A 20,526-nucleotide genomic window follows, 5' to 3' on the forward strand; every position below is an offset into this window, starting at 1 on the left:
ATCTGTTTCCCCCAATGTCTTATGTGCTGTGTAGGAGCGTCAATCTAGGGTCTGCTGGAATGTCCCATGCCCGTACCCGCCCCATGCAAGACAAAACGCCCGACCAGAAGTGCTGCAGTGCCCCGCATCACCACACTGTATGAAGGAACGACCCCTCCTCCGACCCACAGCGGAGACATGTGGGGGACTGAATAGACCCCATCTTTCAGAGGCGGAGGCGTGTGTAATATATTCTGTGGAGATATTTAAATTGGATCAGCCTGTATCTAGTGGAAACAGCGGAGTACCTGGGGCTAGCCAGCGCCTCGGCCCAATCGTCGTCCGCCTGCCAAGCCAGCCGGGTCCGATGTATATTGTTTTTTGAGTGTGTAGTGAAGGTTTGATAAATTTGTCGGATTTTGTGAGCCCCTAGATCTCCCATCAACAACCGACCTTCCAATGGGTGAAACTCGGGTAAGGACGTGAGATGCCGTATCAGGGGGGACAGTGCGTGACAGAGCTGTAGGTACAGATGGAACTGTGATTTGTGAAGTTCGAAATCTGCCTGCAGCCTTTGGAAGGACTTAAAGCATGGACCCCTGCATAATGTCTCTGAGAGTGGATATCCCAATATCGTCCCACCTTCGAAACCCCACTAATGTCGAGACAGGTGTGATCCCTGCAAGAGGGGAGTAGCGCCGGTCAACATACCCCACCAACCCATAGAGCGGACCACCCGCCTCCATACCTGAATAACTGCCCGGCAAGCCGGGAGAAACGCCTCCAAGGGCGAGCAACTGTGCAAGAGATGGAGCAGCGGAGTATCCGCCATAAAGAGCCTTTCCACAGCACAGGCCGGGTCTGCCTGAGAGCCATACCACCATTCATTGACCATCAGGAAGTGCGAAGCCCAGTAATACACCAGGACGTCGGCCGCCGTAATACCACCGCAGTACGTAGACTGGATACACTTTGCAAGCGCCACCCGGACCGCACCCCCCTGCCAGAGGAATCTATTCAGGAGTGAATTCATTTGGAGAAACCACAACGGGGGGATAGGATACAGATAATTCTGCAGCCGATAAAGCAAGCGTGGCAGAGACACCATTTTGTAAATGGAGGACCTATCGTATAGTGAAAGGGGTAAGTGGGACCAAAATTGTCGTTTCGTCACAGACGGCGGGTAGTAGCAGAGCCATATTGCATGACCAAGCTTCGTTAGGACACCGCGTGGTGTATACCCCGAGGTACTTAAAGCCCACTTCTGCAACGATCAGTTGTGAGGCCAAAGTCTGATTCCTCTGCTCGCCGCAAATGGGGAACATGATAGATTTGGACGGGTGCGCGCACAGCCTGTAAGTCTACCCGAAAATCGGCAGAATTCGGAGCACACGGGGCCCGGAGTCCCAAGGGTCTGATATGAAGAACAGGGTGTCATCCGCATATAGCGCGATCCTGTCCGAATACTCCGGCGACCAGTCCAGTCCACGAAAGGCAGAGTCCAGGTGCACCCATGCGGCAAATGTCTCGATCGCTAAGGCGAATAAGAGAGGGGAAAGGGGGCACCCCTTTCTTGAGCCCCTGTGAATAGGGAAGGGAGCCGAGGAGCATCCGACTGCACAAACCGAGGCCGTGAGATCTGTATGACGTGTGTTACTTTTAACCAAGTCAATGGCACTCATTTTATCAACCTCGGAATGATGAACATGCGGTCTGCCGAGTCCTGGAGGTTGCATGCACCTGGGCTACACACAGACTTAGGTTGCATACACACGCACCACACTCTGAGTTAAGATGCATGCACATGGACTACACACAGAGTTAGGTTGCATGCACTTGTTCTACACACTGAGTTAGGTTGCATGCACTTGTTCTACACACTGAGTTAGGTTGCACGCTGCGTACCATATCTAAAATGTCATCACCTTACAGTTTAGCTGTTTCAGGAGTTTCCTGAAAGGGTTAAACCCCGTCCTGTTGCTGTCCTCATTACAGCCGCTGCTCCCAGCCAGTTTTGTTCCTGGTTAATATGCAGCTGTGCAGTGTCTGGGGTGCACGGCGGGGCTCCCCCCCCCCCCCGCTCCCACCCCAACCAATCCCAGGGCTCGCTGAAATGAATGTGTCGCGTCTCCAATCCACGGGGGCCGGAGGTGAATTACCGGCAATCCGAGCTTCTCTGCCGTTTCATTTCCTGGAAGAAGGGAGGGATGCCTCGCTCTGTGCGAAGCTCTCTGAGGAAGGGAGGCTGCTTGCGAATGTAGGGGCATATTAGCAAGAACTTGAAATATTTATCGCAAAACGCGCTCAGCGCGTTTATTTTTATCGCTGACTGTTGCTGGATATTTTAGCGGAGAAAACATGCTATTAGCAACGTTTATCTTCACTGTGCTAAAATATCCAGCGATAGCGACGAAATGCCGGAATATCGCTGGAAATCAAGCGATATTTACGCATTATCGCCATGGTTGTCTTAGCCTGAATATCCACCTCCCATTGAGGAATACAGGTAAGTCAGGTTTCCAGGATCTAATAAATACTAGCGATAATCGCGCTTAGTGCAACTTTTATTATCGCTTCGCATGCGTTGGTAATAGGGGGAAGTAATGTTAGCGACTGTTTTTAGTCGCTTTTAGTTGGGAACGCCTACCTTGCATGTCATTAGCGATAATTATCGCTGGCATGCAAGGCAACAGGAAAACCGACCGATAGCGCCAGAAAGCTGTCGCTAACGCCTGTTAGCGACAGCTTGCTGATAGGGCGATAAAAAAATTGCCGCTTTAGGGCCAAAAAGTGCTGCTAAAGCGGCGATAAAGCCTTCCTAATATGCCCCGTAGTGTCCATGAGCAATGGGGCCGAATAGTGCACCGTGGTGCACCCTGGCAGCTTCAAGGCGCTATGCAAAGTGCTCCATTACTGTCAGCAGTCACAGGAGGCCTTGCTTATCACTAAAAGTGCCTCTTTGGTCACTGGTGATTTGAAGCAGTAACTCTGCAAGGTCATAAAATTACAAAAAAACAAACCCAGTCAGTAAAACAATATAAGGTTCTTCCTAATAAGGCAAAATAATATACAGTCCTAACAAGGTGAAACAATATGGAGCCATAAGAAGGAGAAACAATGTCAGTCCTTCCTAAGAAGGCGAAACACATTGTAGGAAATTGTAAATAATCTATTTACAAAAAGGAGGATCAACGTGTGGGCGGAGCCTAAGACCCCATGTCAGGACTGCATCTTAAAGCTCTTGAGATGATGACGCAGGGACTGAGAAGGCTGCCCTATCAAGCCAGACCTAAAAAGTACAAGGGATCTTACATCAAGGTTACTTCCCTGCCCTGGAGTTTGGGACAGAGCTTTGACTTTTCATTTTATGAAAAACATTTCCAAATGTCGATGCAGAGTTGGTGGGTGGTGTGGGGGGGTCGCAGACATTCTTGAACCTTAGGTTAACCATGTATATGTGAACAGAAACCAGTGCTTTAAATGGGAAAAAATAAGTGCAGGTACTCGTTCAAATGAGCTAGAGGTGTAGTGAGTGGGCGGGGCTAGGGGCGGGGCTAAGGGCAAGATATGATGATACTTAACAACTTCTATAATAGTTGCACACATACCAAAACACATGAGAAATGTGTTATTTAAACAAAGAAGGTTAACTCGTTACACAAAATTGAAGAGAAATGCAATAATATGTTAACATTTCCTTTTTTTGCAATAGTTGCACCTTCTTAATGCCATACTGTTAATTGCTGTAGTTTGGCACAATACTATATATTTTTGAGCATCTGAGTAGGAAGAAACTGAAAATACACCCACTTCAAACCAAAGCTCTTATGGCACGAAGCAAATCATCAATACCCTCCTTGGGAGATATCTTGTGTCTCTTCCATCGATCTATCTATTCATCCTTTCAACTACCATTTAACCTGCTGATGTCCACTATTTAACATTTACATTCTGTCATCTGTTCAGTCTTTCATCCATCATTCAGTTGTGCACCATTCCGTCTGTCCACCCTTCATTTCCAAAACTATCCATCTATCTTTAAACCTATCCATTCATCCTTTCACTCATCCATCTCTTTATCCACCCTTTCACTCATCCATCAATCCTTTCGCTCATCTATCCATCCACCCTTTCTCTCCTTTATACCATCCACCCTTTCGTTCCATCCACCCTTTTACTCAATCCCTCCTTTCACTCATCCATCATCCACCCTTTCACTCAATCCCTCCTTTCACTCATCCATCATCCACCCTTTCACCCAATCCCTCCTTTCACTCATCCATCATCCACCCTTTCATCTATACTCCCTCCCTTTCATTCATCCGTCCAATCTTTCACTTATCCACTCATCATCCACCCTTTTATTAAATCATCCACACTTTCACCCATCCATTCACTCATCCATTCATCCATCTATGATCCAACCCTTGCTCACTCATCCATCCACTCATTCACCCACCAACCCTCCCTACTACGTTATTTATGAACCTTTGTCGCCGAACAGACATGTACAAAGTGCCACCCATTTTCTTCAAAATACCTCCTGAGAGTGTCTTGATTCTCTCTCTCTTTCTCTCACTTTGTTCTTACAAAATCAGGCCTACAAATGCAGGCAGACACACAAACATAGCAGACACACAAAGAGTATGTTAAAAGCCATGTTTTCTCCCCGCCTACCATGGCTTTTTTAATTGCCACCAGGGCCAGACTGGCTGTAGCCTGATTGCCACTACCAGAGGATTGCCATGATTCCTGTGTTTGCACAAATGCAGGGGATAGTGTGAATGTGATTGACAGCACAGGCCTGACCGGACCCTGCTCTGTCAAGCACGGCGTGATGGTGAGCACCGGACATTATTCAAACGAGCTCTGCTGAATAGCTCAGCTGCGGCTCAGATGGGGCTACAGAAGCTGCGCCTTGGCTGCTAGAGACGCGTTCCACTCCTGCTCAGCAGCACTCACAGCCAATGAGCCGACCTTTTCATGAGTACCGGTACTCAGTACCGGTGAGTACCGGCCCATTTAAAGCACTGACAGAAACTGGTAGCGCAGCCTAAAATGGGAGTCTGCCTCCTAGGCAAATGCTTTGTGTAACTTGTTAGAAGGTCTTTGCTCTAGCTAGAAATATACTTTACTTTGTTATTGTTTCTAAGATATACTCGAACCCACAAATGGCTGCTTCAGAGCGGCAGGTGCATAAGGGGACTGGAGGAGAACCCCGGGCTGGATAAAAAGTCATTTCATACGGCTGCTTTGAAATTATTATGTGATGAATTAGGATATTTTATTAAGCGATTTACACAGGAGACCTTAGACGTAGAATACAGCACTTGTTACACCGTAAGAATAGCATCCTAGTGGTGCAAAGATCAGGGGGAAAAGCCTCCTATTCCCCTATTAGTGGGAAAAAATCCACCCACACACAACCAAGAAGATGATCAGCTCCCACTATTTTCAAACTATTTCAATAATGCATAAAAATTAAGATATCACAAGCCCCTTGCGCCACTTTTGCATACTTTTTCCCATGTTAAAAGGGACGCAAAAGTGGCGCAAGGGGCTTGTAACTCTGCCCCAACATTTATAAAGTCACAATTGGATCCCTCAAGACGTTTTTGTAAGTTCTGAAATCCTTTATTCTTTTACAAAAATTAAGTCCTCCTAAAGTAGCCAACGCGTTTGTCCCGTCTTCGGACTTCTTCAGGGCTTATTCTTATATATTGCTTTCCTTATTTATGATTAGGGCTCCCGGTTTTATAGTATTTATTTTTTTGACATTTCGGTCTATATTTATCCATAATTATTTTTTGTCAACTTTATCTGTATTTATCCATATATATTATGGGTTTTGTGAGAAAAATAAAGTTGAAACTGGTATATTTTCACCTTTATTTAACCAATAAAATATACAGTCATGCTTGAATGCCTTCCAAGTTTCAGTGATATGAACACCCGCAGAAGATAAATCAATGCACTTATATGAAAATATGCACATTTCAGTAAACGGTATTAAGAATGACTCAAAAGCACCCAATTTCTGTTTTTATCCCCATTTAAAAATAAATACAGACAAGAAAATAAATGTTTTTCTGTTTGTATTCATCTGTAAAAATCAGTAAATACGGAAAACAGGGAGCCTTATTTATGATGCACTGTATCTTCTCTATAATTCAGGTTACAAGATTTTGATCTTACTAATATAAATGTTGATTACCAATCCATAATTGCAGTCTGATTCATCAAGAATAAATTCAGGCCCAAGTTGGCCGCCGCACCTAGTGCTTAGTTAGTCAGTGGACATAATCAGTCTTCATGCGTAGTCCTAGCGTTCATAATCAGACGCGAGGACTACACTCGAAGACTGACTATGTCCACTGACTAACTAAGCACTAGGTGCGGCGGCCAACTTGGGCCTGAATTTATTCTTGATGAATCAGACTACAATTATGGATTGGTAATCAACATTTATATCACTAAGATCAAAACCTTATGACCTGAATTATAGAGAAGATACAGTACATCATAAAAAAGGAAATCAATATATAAGAATAAGCCTGAAGAAGTCCCAAGACAGGACGAAACGCGTTGGCTACTTTAGGAGGACTTAATTTTTATAAAGAATAAAGAATTTCAGAACAAACAAAAACATCTCCATGAATCAAATTGTGACTTTTTAAATATGATATCTTAATTTTGACGAATTATAGAAATAGTTTGAAAATAGTGGGTGCCACTGCTCATCATCTTCTTGGTAGGATATTTTATTATATCATCTTGTAGAATATTATAGTATGTTAAGATACGATACGTTATGTAGTTATGTTATGTTACTTTATGTAGTTATGTTGTTATGATAAGTTACTGAGTTACGCTATGTCATGTTACATACGGTACATAACGTCATATTATGTTATGTTACGTTATCTTATGTTACAATATGTTGTTATGTTATTATTTTACGTTACGTTAGGTTGTTATGTTATGTTACATAATGTTATGTTATTATATTACGTTATGTTATGTTACATTAATCCACATAATGTTATGTTACATCATGTTATGTACTAGATTCAAGGTACAGAGGCTACGGAAGAGAGTTCCAGAGGGAGTGGCCTCTGGGAGGGAAGAGTGTATTATGGTATTTGGAGTCCGGCGTAGGCTTGTCACTGGGCAGTATGGCATCCGTAGCTTGCAGCGGTAATATGGGCCTGTGCCAAGCAGGGCCGTGTGCACCAGGCACTGAATCAATTCTTTGTTTGATCGGCATCCAATGGAGTTCCGATAAGCTACAACAGTAGTCTTTCACAGGGGAAAAACCTTCTCAACTTGAATCTAAATACGGTATTTGTAAAGTGCGACCTACTCACCCTTAGGGGTCTCTAGGCGCTGGGGTCCGTCAGGGAGATTAAGTGAGCTATTGCCCTGAGCCACATGGTGCTGAGCTGAGCTGCTGCCAGCGATCGAACAGTGAGCCCTGTGCTCCGGAGTCAGCCGCCCTGGCCGCTGTGCCACACCTTTTAGCTTTTGCAAAAGAAAAACTTTCAAAGCCTAATTTTTGCACGAGAACAGTTCCCCCCAAAAAAGGCTTAGTGGGAAATTTCTCCCCAAAAACTTTACTTGGGTAGAAGTGCAGGACTTTCATAACTTAGCAAAGTCCGAAAGTTCTTGACTTCATTGAATTATTTTGGCAAGCTTAACATCGTGCGCTCCCTGTTCGAGGCGCTTGAAGCAAACACTACAGCTGATATATGTGGGTGACAGTGGCCAGGCCAGGAGGGAGTCTCCCGCTAGATGCGCATGATATCGAAACCCTCTGAATATAGGGTAAGAAGTATCAGCGAGTGTTGTGTTCTAGTGTTATGTTTATTTGCATGTTTTCCCTCTACTTCTTTATGTGCATGCACACGTGTGTAGGCCTGGGCGGAGTTTGCGGAGTGCCGCTATGCAGAACTCCGTGAAGTGAACAAAAAACTACGCTGTGTCACACGGAGTTCCTCGAGCGGCGGAGTGCGTTTGGTCGTGCCGTTCGTGTTCATTTTCAGCCCCAGGTGTTTATCCCGTACTCTAAAATCATTGCAAACGGCACCATGCGCAGCGCAAGAGGGCGCTGCTACTTTTCTTTCAGCTTGAGTAGATTTTCTACCCGAGCTGCAGCTTTCTCAACACGAATGGAAGGTTTCTCAATGTGAGCGGTCGTGACCATCCGCGACCGCCTGTGTCGAGAAATCTTTGGAGGAGGTGGATTTTCCTCGCTCGCCAACTTGGCATTAGCGAGCGCGAGGAGGCAAAAACTCCAGGAACTCTGCATACTCCGCGGGGCGCGGAATGCAGAAAACTGCAAACTTTGCGGGTGGAGCGGAGTTCATCGCCCCGGCCTACACGGGTGTCGTTTTGCAGTGGTTTGACGTGCTTTACTTTATAGCTTCACAAAGTAGCATGACTGTATATGCAACATATTACCCTTTTTTCTAAAAAAAAAAGAACATGAGTCTGGCAGAGTACAGGGGCTGTTTAATGGGTTGGAGGCTGATTTATGGGTTGGAGGAGGTTTCCATTGACTCCGCCCACTGGCTAAATGGCTCTGGAAGTCACTACCATTTGTACTATATTGTTATATCACTTGCAGTCCGGCACTCTTTGCATGCACCACTATGCATTTACACTCGGTTTCTCTGCACATGTGAGTGTCTGCACGCTATGCATGCACGGCTATGCATTAAACCCTCCAGTTTCTCTGCACACAGGAGTGTCCACACTCATCGCGCGTACAGCTACCCATATAGCCCTCCAATTTCTCTGCACATAGTACATGTGAGTGTCCACACTCCTCACACATACAGCTTTTCATGTAACCCTCCAGGTTCTCTGCACTCGCTGCACACAAGAGTGTGTGCTCTCATTGCATGCACTCTTTGCACTCACTGCACACGTTAGTATCCGCACTCTTTGCACTCACTGCACGCGTTAGTATCCGCACTCTTTGCACTCACTGCACGCGTTAGTATCCGCACTCTTTGCACTCACTGCACACGTTAGTATCCGCACTCTTTGCACTCACTGCACGCGTTAGTATCCGCACTCTTTGCACTCACTGCACACGTTAGTATCCGCACTCTTTGCACTCACTGCACGCGTTAGTATCCGCACTCTTTGCACTCACTGCACACGTTAGTATCCGCACTCTTTGCACTCACTGCACACGTTAGTATCCGCACTCTTTGCACTCACTGCACACGTTAGTATCCGCACTCTTTGCACTCACTGCACACGTTAGTATCCGCACTCTTTGCACTCACTGCACACGTTAGTATCCGCACTCTTTGCACTCACTGCACACGTTAGTATCCGCACTCTTTGCACTCACTGCACACGTTAGTATCCGCACTCTTTGCACTCACTGCACAAGTTAGTATCCGCACTCTTTGCACTCACTGCACAAGTTAGTATCCTTGCACTCACTGCACACGTTAGTATCCGCACTCTTTGCACTCACTGCACACGTTAGTATCCGCACTCTTTGCACTCACTGCACACGTTAGTATCCGCACTCTTTGCACTCACTGCACACGTTAGTATCTGCGTTCTTTGCACTCACTGCACACGTTAGTATCCGCGCTCTTTGCACTCACTGCACACGTTAGTATCCGCGCTCTTTGCACTCACTGCACACGTTAGTATCCGCGCTCTTTGCACTCACTGCACACGTTAGTATCCGCACTCTTTGCACTCACTGCACACGTTAGTATCCGCACTCTTTGCACTCACTGCACACGTTAGTATCCGCACTCTTTGCACTCACTGCACACGTTAGTATCCGCACTCTTTGCACTCACTGCACACGTTAGTATCCGCGTTGCACTCACTGCACACGTTAGTATCCGCACTCTTTGCACTCACTGCACACGTTAGTATCCGCGTTCTTTGCACTCACTGCACACGTTAGTATCCGCGCTCTTTGCACTCACTGCGCACGTTAGTATCCGTGCTCTTTCCACTCACTGCACACGTTAGTATCCGCGCTCTTTGCACTCACTGCACACGTTAGTATCCGCGCTCTTTGCACTCACTGCACACGTTAGTATCCGCGCTCTTTGCACTCACTGCACACGTTAGTATCCGCACTCTTTGCACTCACTGCACACGTTAGTATCCGCACTCTTTGCACTCACTGCACACGTTAGTATCCGCGTTCTTTGCACTCACTGCACACGTTAGTATCCGCGCTCTTTGCACTCACTGCACACGTTAGTATCCGCACTCTTTGCACTCACTGCACACGTTAGTATCCGCACTCTTTGCACTCACTGCACACGTTAGTATCCGCGTTCTTTGCACTCACTGCACACGTTAGTATCCGCGCTCTTTGCACTCACTGCGCACGTTAGTATCCGTGCTCTTTCCACTCACTGCACACGTTAGTATCCGCGTTGCACTCACTGCACACGTTAGTATCTGCACTCTTTGCACTCACTGCACACGTTAGTATCCGCGTTCTTTGCACTCACTGCACACGTTAGTATCCGCGCTCTTTGCACTCACTGCACACGTTAGTATCCGTGCTCTTTCCACTCACTGCACACGTTAGTATCCGCGCTCTTTGCACTCACTGCACACGTTAGTATCCGCGCTCTTTGCACTCACTGCACACGTTAGTATCCGCACTCTTTGCACTCACTGCACACGTTAGTATCCGCGTTCTTTGCACTCACTGCACACGTTAGTATCCGCGCTCTTTGCACTCACTGCACACGTTAGTATCCGCACTCTTTGCACTCACTGCACACGTTAGTATCCGCACTCTTTGCACTCACTGCACATGTTAGTATCCGCGTTCTTTGCACTCACTGCACACGTTAGTATCCGCACTCTTTGCACTCACTGCACACGTTAGTATCCGCACTCTTTGCACTCACTGCACATGTTAGTATCCGCACTCTTTGCACTCACTGCACACGTTAGTATCCGCGTTCTTTGCACTCACTGCACACGTTAGTATCCGCGCTCTTTGCACTCACTGCACACGTTAGTATCCGTGCTCTTTGCACTCACTGCACACGTTAGTATCCGCGCTCTTTGCACTCACTGCACACGTTAGTATCCACGCTCTTTGCACTCACTGCACACGTTAGTATCCGCGCTCTTTGCACTCACTGCACACGTTAGTATCCGCGCTCTTTGCACTCACTGCACACGTTAGTATCCGCGCTCTTTGCACTCACTGCACACGTTAGTATCCGCGCTCTTTGCATTCACTGCACACGTTAGTATGCGCACTCTTTGCACTCACTGCACACGTTAGTATCCGCGCTCTTTGCACTCACTGCACACGTTAGTATCCGCGCTCTTTGCACTCACTGCACACGTTAGTATCCGCGCTCTTTGCACTCACTGCACACATTAGTGCCTGAACTCTGCACACACAGCTTTGCCTTTAATGCACTAGCATCTCAGCATTCACTGCACAATCACAGTAGTGCATTGAACCTAATAGTGTGTGCACGGGCAACTTCTCGTTCACCCTCTAGTGATTCACGGTCTTCGTACTATAAGGTGCTCATTTAACCCATTGAACACCTCCAGTTTAATGCTCACAAATGTGCTTTCAACACAGTAGTATCTGTGGTATCACTGCACTCTGTGCACACGCAGCCGTGCATTTAACACACTACTGCCCCTGCATTCACAGCGGTGCATTGAGCATGCACTTTGCACACACAGCCATGCATTTAACACACTAGGACCCCTGCATTCACAGCGGTGCATTGAGCATGCACTTTGCACACACAGCCGTGCATTTTAAACAATATCGTCTCTGCATTCACTGCACACTCACAGCTGTGCAGTGAAGAAAACAGTGTTTGTACTCTGTGCACACACAGCTGGAATTGCAAATTGTATTTATATAAGGCTTCCTGCCCTCGTGCATGAAACCCATTTCTATCCGTGCACACTTTGTAAACACGGATATGCGTTGAACCCTTTGAGGGGCTGATCTCTTTGCACACATCTGTGCACTCAGCCCATTCATCTCCCTGCCCTCTGTGCACACCTCACCATGGGGCAGATTTACAAGCCCCTTGCGCCACATTTGCGTCATTATTAACATGGGAAAAATGCCTCAAAAGTGGCGCAAGAGGCTTGTAAATAAGCCCCCGTGTATTTAAACCCATTAATATAAGCACGCGTCCCACGCACAGCTGTACATTAGACCCTGCGCTCTCCTGCAATATTTGTAGACACAACTATACATTGACCCCACTGGTATGAACACTCCTGCAGGGGCTGTTCCCCCAGCTGTGCAGGCCTCTCATGAGACAGCGCCGGAGCAGGTTCAGTGACCATCAGCCGCGGAATGAAATACATTAAAATGAGCGCTGCGAAGTGGCTTTCTGTCACAAGCCAGCGCTAAACAAATCAATAAAATGTAAAAAAAAAAAAGAAATGAATAAAATGCTGTTGGAAGTGGGGTCTAACACACTTTTCATGCAGAATGTTTGAAGAGGCGTCGAGGAAAGCAAAGCCCTTAAAAACAGCCAACTGCGAGCTTTTCACAGCGCCAAGAATCTGAGGCACATATTGCGTGGCGCTCGTCCCAGCACAGCGGCTGTCCTCGGCGGCTCACGCGAAATGTGCAGCGTAATCGTGAAATGGACCATCCTTCCTGTCGGCTCTGAGGCTCTTGTTGTTTCCACTGGTGCCATATGCGACGAGGGGGCACGAGGAGCGCGTGGGCACCGGGGCAGTGCCAAGAACACCGCCCGCGCCGTGGGTGCGCCGTGACTGCGTACAGACTCGTTGCCAATGCTTTGTGGTGCATCGGAGGGCACGACGCAGACCCTCGTGAATCCAGCCCGGTAGGCATGAAGTGTCGGCAAGGCCGCTCAGCGAGTGAAGGGTGTGGCGCAGGTCACTGCACCAAGCCCACTTGTGAAAAATTAAAAATTGCACAAAGGGAAACATGTCTGGGCCGATTCACAAACTGCATTTTGAAGCAGGTTTATGAATTGAGTACTGCAAAAATACTGCAACATCCTAATCGCAGACCTATGAGGGTGAATCTCCACCTTTTCTACCTTTTCTGCGGTGAGATCCCCGCACATCCACGTTCACTGCTTAGTACTGTCTATCCCTCCACTGCTCATATGTAGGAAATATTTTATTTTTCCTTAAGCACCACCACCGTGCCGGTGCTTCTCCTTGTGTTTCCTGCTTCCCCCTTCACGTGGACGGTGCTTGAAACATAAACACATTTGTCAGCAAAATGTCTGCAGTAGACTCTCACACATCACCCACATTAAAAAAACTAAATTAAAGAAAAATGCTATTTGAAACAATCTCCTTAAGAATTATTCAAGGTCATGAGGGCAAACCCCTTTGCAGAACAGAGCTGGCTCTAAAAAGGGCCCCATGAAAGTCTGGGGGCCCTGGACCAGAGCCCACTTTGCCCAGGCCTTGAAACGTCTCCGCTGGTGGGTGCTTCTCGTGTTTCAGCTTTAAGGGCGTCTGCTGAAAGAGTCAGAGCCTTTCATTTATCCCTTCTCTGGCTTTCATGATCCTGTGTGTGTGATCCTGTGATCCCACTCCACGGGGGGTCAGGTCTGCTTTTTAAACCTAAAGCCCTGCTCTACAGCAGCAAAGCCTCCCCGGAGCATTCTTTGGGCCTTCTGTATTTTTGTTTCATAAAGACATAAGCCCAGGGCTCTGGGAGAATGTACCAGCTATGATGTAGGTCACAACCTTAAATGCGTCTACCCGCTGCTCAATACCCTCCTACTTTCTAACACTAAGCCTCTCTTTTTTCTTCATCTTTAATTCCTTTTGCAAAAAGTCCAACCCTCCTCCCAAGAATAGAAATATTTCACTAAATTCTTTTGCAAGACAAGAGGCTCAAATATTGTCTATTCTTCTTTACTGAAAAAATCTAGCAGAAAACAAAATACATTTATATAAGCAAATTCAATGTGGACAGAAAAAAACGGACAGTGTGCTATAAAGTTGTATGACGTCACAAAAGGGCAGCCAATCGCCAGGCAGTACACATTCTAAAGTTCACTGCAGAGCAGCAAACTCCTCCCTCTACTTTGCGGCTCTCACAGAGATAATGACCTTTTTCTCGTGTTTTCAAAATATTGGGACCAACATATTTTAGAGTTTATTAATTGTAGAAATCCTCCTTTTGAAAAGATATTAGGGCATTATGCTAAGTTTTCTTTCTTATGTTGCATTTATTCAACATATTTAAATTTGTGCGTTAAGGCGTATTAAACCATTGATGGGCTGTTTCTAAATGATATAGCGGGCATCTCATTTTCTAATAAGGCTTAGGAGAGATTTGAATTACACCAGTAATTGGAGTAATTTCAGTAATTACGCATTACTTCTGTGATGCCAAATTACCAAAATTACACAATTACTCCTGCTTGAGTATTTTGAGTAATTTGGGAAAAATCCTACCGCAGGAGCGCAGGAACAATTCACTAAGGGAGAGCAAGCGGCTACTGGCGGCTGCTGTTCACGTCCTGTGGCATTTAATGCTATTTTCTTAGAGCAAAATACATCCTCTGGCCCATTTGAAATGCGAGGGTGCATTTTGCACCAAGATAACAGTTCTAAATTCTGTATAACTCTTCTCACACAATTATGCATAATTATGAGTAATTTCGCGGTAATTACGCTAGAGAGAATTACGCCAGTTACGCCCACTCATAGTTATAATGGGTAAAGTGTCAACCAATTCCAAACTTGTTGGGCGCTGCTTTCTTTTAGCGCAGAACCCGCTTCACCTCTAATTGAGATGCGCGGGCCTCCGTGCTCAGTGGAGCGTTCCCGCTTCACTTCAGAGAAGCGCGTGTAAAATCGTAGCGCGCGCCCCATTTTTAGCTGCCTCGCCTCAGCGGCTGAAGCGCAGCGCCGTTGCTCGCTCGCTGCTTCTCTTCAGTTGTAACAGGATTCTATTATATTCTTTTGTGGCCCAGCTATTCGATTAGGTTAGCGCTTTACTTAAATGTTATCACATGTATAAATTATAGATTAAAAAAAGAGAATAATAGAAAGGAGTTAGGGGAAGTTTAATTTATATATTTTTAGACCCTGCATCATTCAATACATTAACAGACCACCTCCCCCCATGTGACTGGGATGAAACATATGATTCCAGAGGGTGAGAGCGAAAAGATCCAATTTCCAGTCAATTTGATGAAAGATAAATTGCTTTATTGGAGAGTAAAGGTAAATACCTCCAGCACAGCTTCACAGCTCACAAACCAACTCCTATAATCAAAAGCTAATATTCCATCCTAGCAACATAACTAACATTCTAATAATGACATGCAGAAGTGCCAACTCTACAGAGAGCCCCTCCTTCTGGAGGTAAAGACCCCCCTCAAGGAATAGACCGTTTGGGGCATCTCAAACTCCAGAGGAGGTGGCGATCTCATCCTGCTCAAACGAGCAAAATCCTGTTCATATATCTGTTTAAAAGCAGAAAGACTACTCATGCGTAGATCCCTTTTTAAAATCCCAGGAGGGTAAAACCCCTGCAGCTCTACGCCTCCCTGATTCAGATTCACCGTCCTCTCTTGTAGACCAACCAGGGGACGAGGATGATGAGGACATGGGTGTTCCCCACAACTTCTGGGGACGTGCATTTATCCTAGATGCTTTATAATTAGGGCTCCCAGTTTTATGGTATTTTTCTTTTTAACATTTCCGTCTGTATTTATCCATATTTATTTTGTGTTTTGCATATAAATGAAGTTGTAAACTGTACATTTCCATATTTATTTAACTGATAGACGTGCTCTCAAACTTTGAGGTCTGTTGTGTTTTAGCTATTTAAGCTGTCAAATATTACATAACAATATATCCACTGGTAAATACTAGCATTATACCATAAATGTATGTTGACATATGCTGTTATTTAAATACATTTCATCCTGTTTTTTAATTTCCCATACTGTCCATATGCTCAGCTGCCGGCCTATAATTCATCGAAGACAGCATGGAGAGTCACTTAAAAGGAGCAACATTTCTGTATTTATCCACTTTTAAAAATAAATGCAGACAGAAACCACATTGTTTTCTGACTGTATTTTTCTGTAAAAATCCGCAACAAGCATTTGCAATGCAATAGGTCTCCCATTAGGAAAGTTTGAGCTATTGGTATTGTAAATGACACATTTTTTATTTATGTGTTGGTTTTGAAAATAGCGAAATTAATAGCTTTGTCATTTACAAAGCCAATACTTTTAAGTTTTGCAAATGGGAAACCTATAGCATTTGTAATGCAACATGTTTTGTATTTACGTGACTTAGATGTATGGATATTACAAATAACAATGTTTTTTATTTTTTTAAGTAATTAATACTTAAATAAAAGTTATTGTCATTTATAATGGCAATAGCTTTAACTTTAGTAAATAACTTTTGTGAAGATTATGTTCAGTGTGTTTTATTGTGGCGAAAATCCAAGAACAGAAGAGAAATATTAACATCTTTTTGTGACATTTGTAATAAAGCTTGAAACATTGAGAGAACATATTTGAACCCGTTGTTGTTGAATGGTTGCACAGATTGATGCTGTGGTGGCGCTGAGTGATGTTGTGGTGGCGACGAGTGATGCTGTGGCGTTCAGTGATGCTGTGGTAGCGCATAGTTATGTTGTGCCCCTGAGTGATGCTGTGGTAGTGCGATAGACAGATAGACTGAGGGCGATAGATAGCTAGAGGGAGGGCGAAAGATAGATAGAGTGCGAAAGATAGATAGATAGATAAATAGAGTGAGGGCGATAGATAAATAGATAGATAAATAGTGTGATGGCGAGAGATAGATAGATAGATAAATAGAGTGAGGGCGATAGATAGATAGATAGACAGATAGAGTGAGGCAGATAGATAGATAGATTGATAAATAGAGAGTGAGGGCGATAGATAGATAGAGTGAGGGCAGGGAGTTAGAGAAGGAGGTGGGTGGAAGAGAGCAGCAGATCAGCAGAGAAAGAAAAAAAGAGAACAGGGAGTTGAAGAAGGAGGCGGGGTGTAAAAGAGCAGCAGATCAGCAGAAGAGAACAGGGAGGTAGAGAAGGAGGTGGGGTGGAAGAGAGCAGCATATTAGCACGAGAGAAGAGAAGAGGACAGGGAGATAGAGAAGGAGACGAGGTGGAAGAGAGCAGCAGATCAGCACACGAGAAGAGAAGAGAACAGGGAGTTAGAGAAGGAGGTGAGGTGGAATATAGGAGAAGATCAGCAGAGGAAGAAAAGAAGAGAACAGGGAGTTAGAGACGGAGGTGGGGTGGAAAAGAGCAGCAGATCAGCACAGGAGAAGAAAACAGGGAGGTAGAGAAGGAGGCGGGAGAAAGAGAACAGCAGATCAGCACAGGAGAAGAGAAAAGGGAGTTAGAGAAAGAGGCAGATGGAAGAGAGCAAAAAGATCATCACAGGAGAAGGCAACAAGGAGTTAGAGAATGAGGCGGGGTGGAAGCTAAGAGCAGATCAGCACAGGAGAAGAGAATTTTGACCCTGAAATGATCACACATCCAAGGTCATGAGAAAGGGCTCCATTCCCTCCATTCTCCAGTGAGTTGTCCACAGGATTAAAAAGCCTGTGGTTAAATCTCATAGGAGTGAACTCTGAGTGAGCCGTGGCACCAGAGCTTCGAGGTTGATCCTTCTGAGCAACAATGAGCTGTTTTCTCACGTGCAAAATCCCCCACTCATCTTAATGTGGGTGGCCCGTATGCAAGACATTTCATTGTATTACGGACTGCGTCATATACGCGTGCGCATCATAACCGCACTCTGGTTACCAACACTCGGGGAAGACCGTTAGCGTAGCCGCCATCTTGAAACACCTGCTTTCAAGACCTACCTCTTGTTCTCGTTCCCATTCACTAAGAACCAAGGGGCATATTATCAAGCAGGGTGTTAAAAATGATCGCCGTTTTAGTGGCAGAAAACTGCCGCTAAAGTGGCGATAATGGGCTTGATGATATGGCCTTGTGAATTCCAATAGAAACCCGTGTTCAGCTTCGTTTAAATGAATAAATAGGCCACATTCCACACGGATCCCTATAACCATGATGTAGCGATTTCACATTTTGTGTCCCATATTAAAATTTGAAACTACCAGTACTCCTGATAGCTGGGTATAGACCTTCAGTTCATGCATGAAATAAAAACTATAAATGGCCTGTGCATCTTGGAGGACAGGCTCTTTTCCAAAGTTTGGCTTCAACACTGTCATAAAGCGGTGTTGATTGGAAAGAAAACACTGTCTTTCAATTTGCCTATGTTTCCCCAGCGAATTTTCTCACTTAAACTTCCTTTATAAGTATTCAATATGAAAATAAAAAATAAATCTTCCATTCTTTTGCGTTCTCCCACTAGGTTTCTATTATTGAGTCCAGCTTTGATTCCCCCCCCCAATCGGATCCACTTTAATTAGGAAGCCTCATGTTTATTCTCAACACAATGCAGTACAATAGGCGCTTATATCTTTTTGTGTGAAACTTCAGACTTGTGCTCCCCAACTCGTAATTGTAACTCTCTTCCCGCTTCCCCAACATCGCCCACCCAACACAGACACGGGATGAGGTATACCACTATATTGAGAAAACACATAGAGAGGGTTGAGGCAAAAGGCCCGCACCTATCACTACAAATGCCTGAAGAGTTAGGGGGTGGTGCTTGAAAACCAGAAAGTGCACCCCTCTGCACTTCCTATTGGGAAAATCCCCAAAACAGAGAAAGAATAATGGAATTAGCACACATCAAGTTGAAATATCTTTCCTAATTCAAATGAGATCAAATTGTCCATAACAACTTGAAGAAGAATGTCAGGTCTAGATTGTTCTTTGTAATTAGAATTGTTTTCTTTATTGAAAAATGGATTCAATCATTAAAATCCAATATTCACAAAATCCATCACAAAATCCATTGTGCCATTTAGTCAAATACCACTATATTGGTTCTACTGATGGTCATTTCCTTTGGTGAGATGTTGTACCCTATCAGGCACATGCATCATTGTTGGCTTTTGCGATTTTTTTATTGCGATTTTTAAGGAATCGCAATTAAGAAATCGCAAAAGCCTATGCATGAAGAAATCGCTGAAAAATGTGAGATTTCTAAACATTCCTTAATTGCGACTCGCAAATTGAGAGTCGCAATTAAGAAATACCTCCCCATTCATTCCTATGGGCCTAGAGGCCCATAGGAATGAATGGGAAGACATTCTCAATTTGCGATTCGCAATTAGCTAATCGCAAATTGAGAAAGCGATTTCAAGGGTGCAGGGGCGTCCAAAGGACACCCTGTTGCACCCCTGAAATTAATCTGTGCACATATGTTGTGCACACAACATGAAACTTTGAAAAATGCACAAAAGTACATTTTTCAAAGTTTTTGCAAATTACCATGAGGTTCAACCTCATGGTAATTTGCTCCCCCTAATTTCGAAATCGCTATTTTTAAAACTTTCATGCATTGCATTTAAGGAATCGCAAAATGCGATTCCTTAAATGCAATCGCAATTTGAGAACTCGCAAATATTTGCGAATTCTGAAATTGCGAGGGCCTTCTCCCTTGATGCATCCCAAAAGCTGATTTTGCGATGGCTGATTTTTGCGATTCGCACCGTTTGCGATCGCAAAAAGCTTTGATGCATGTGCCTGTTTTTGTACAAGCCGGTCCGTAACTATAGCAACCTGATGTGCTTGGCGATTCAAACATCCTGTGGTTGTCCCTAATGGGCCTTTTACTATTGACCAATCTCTGTATCCGTTGTTTATTCTCAGACAAACAAGTAGTAACCAACTGGTCCTTTAAGTTAATGGTGCAACAAAACGCGAACAAAGGTTTATTCAGCACACAGTTATCATCATTAGTGTTAAATAAATGCCAGTTGGGGTTAATAATGTTCATAATCGTGTTGTTTATATTCTAGTCTGGATGTTTTATTCCTGACGGAAACGTGGCTGACTGCAGGTTCCGACCCTGACATTGTCAACGCTCTCCCCTCGGGATACCTCATGTTCCATCTTGATAGGCCGGATGGGAGAGGGGGTGGAGTGGCTATTGTTTACAGAGACATATTTGTATGCAAAGCAGTAGACTGTGGCATCAACAACGCTGAAAGTTGTCAGTTCACCCTTTGCATCTCCTCCACTGTCTCTGGCCTCCTTGTGTATCGGCCTCCTGCTACTCTAGGGAATTTCGTGGACTCCTTCATGGAGGCTGTAATCCCACTGGCTGCTGCCTCGTCCAATTTTTTCACCCTTGGGGACTTCAATTTTCATTTTGACGACCCCAATGACGTAGTGGCAAGGGAGCTTTTAAGCTCGCTTGGTGCATTGGACCTACATCTTGTTAATATGGGAGCTACCCATAACAGAGGTCATCAGCTTGATGCAGTTTTTGCTAACTCAGTGAACCTGCAGGCTCTCCAGATGTTGGCTCTCCCCTGGACTGATCACCACCTTGTTCCGTTTAGCTGGCTGCGGGGGAACCACAGAGACCCCGCTCCTAGACAACATACTGTGGAACGACTCTG

The 20,526-nt window shown here is 45.0% G+C and overlaps 1 protein-coding gene across 1 annotated transcript in view; it reads right to left on the minus strand.

Annotated features, from left to right (window-relative positions):
* CPNE9 (copine family member 9) overlaps positions 1 to 20,526 on the minus strand; it is a 482,542-nt gene that overhangs the window by 260,908 nt on the left and 201,108 nt on the right. The gene's annotated exons all lie outside the window — the stretch shown is intronic.

The sequence above is a fragment of the Lissotriton helveticus genome, chromosome 9 (assembly GCF_964261635.1).
Source record: "Lissotriton helveticus chromosome 9, aLisHel1.1, whole genome shotgun sequence".
Taxonomy (NCBI): Eukaryota; Metazoa; Chordata; class Amphibia; order Caudata; family Salamandridae; genus Lissotriton; species Lissotriton helveticus.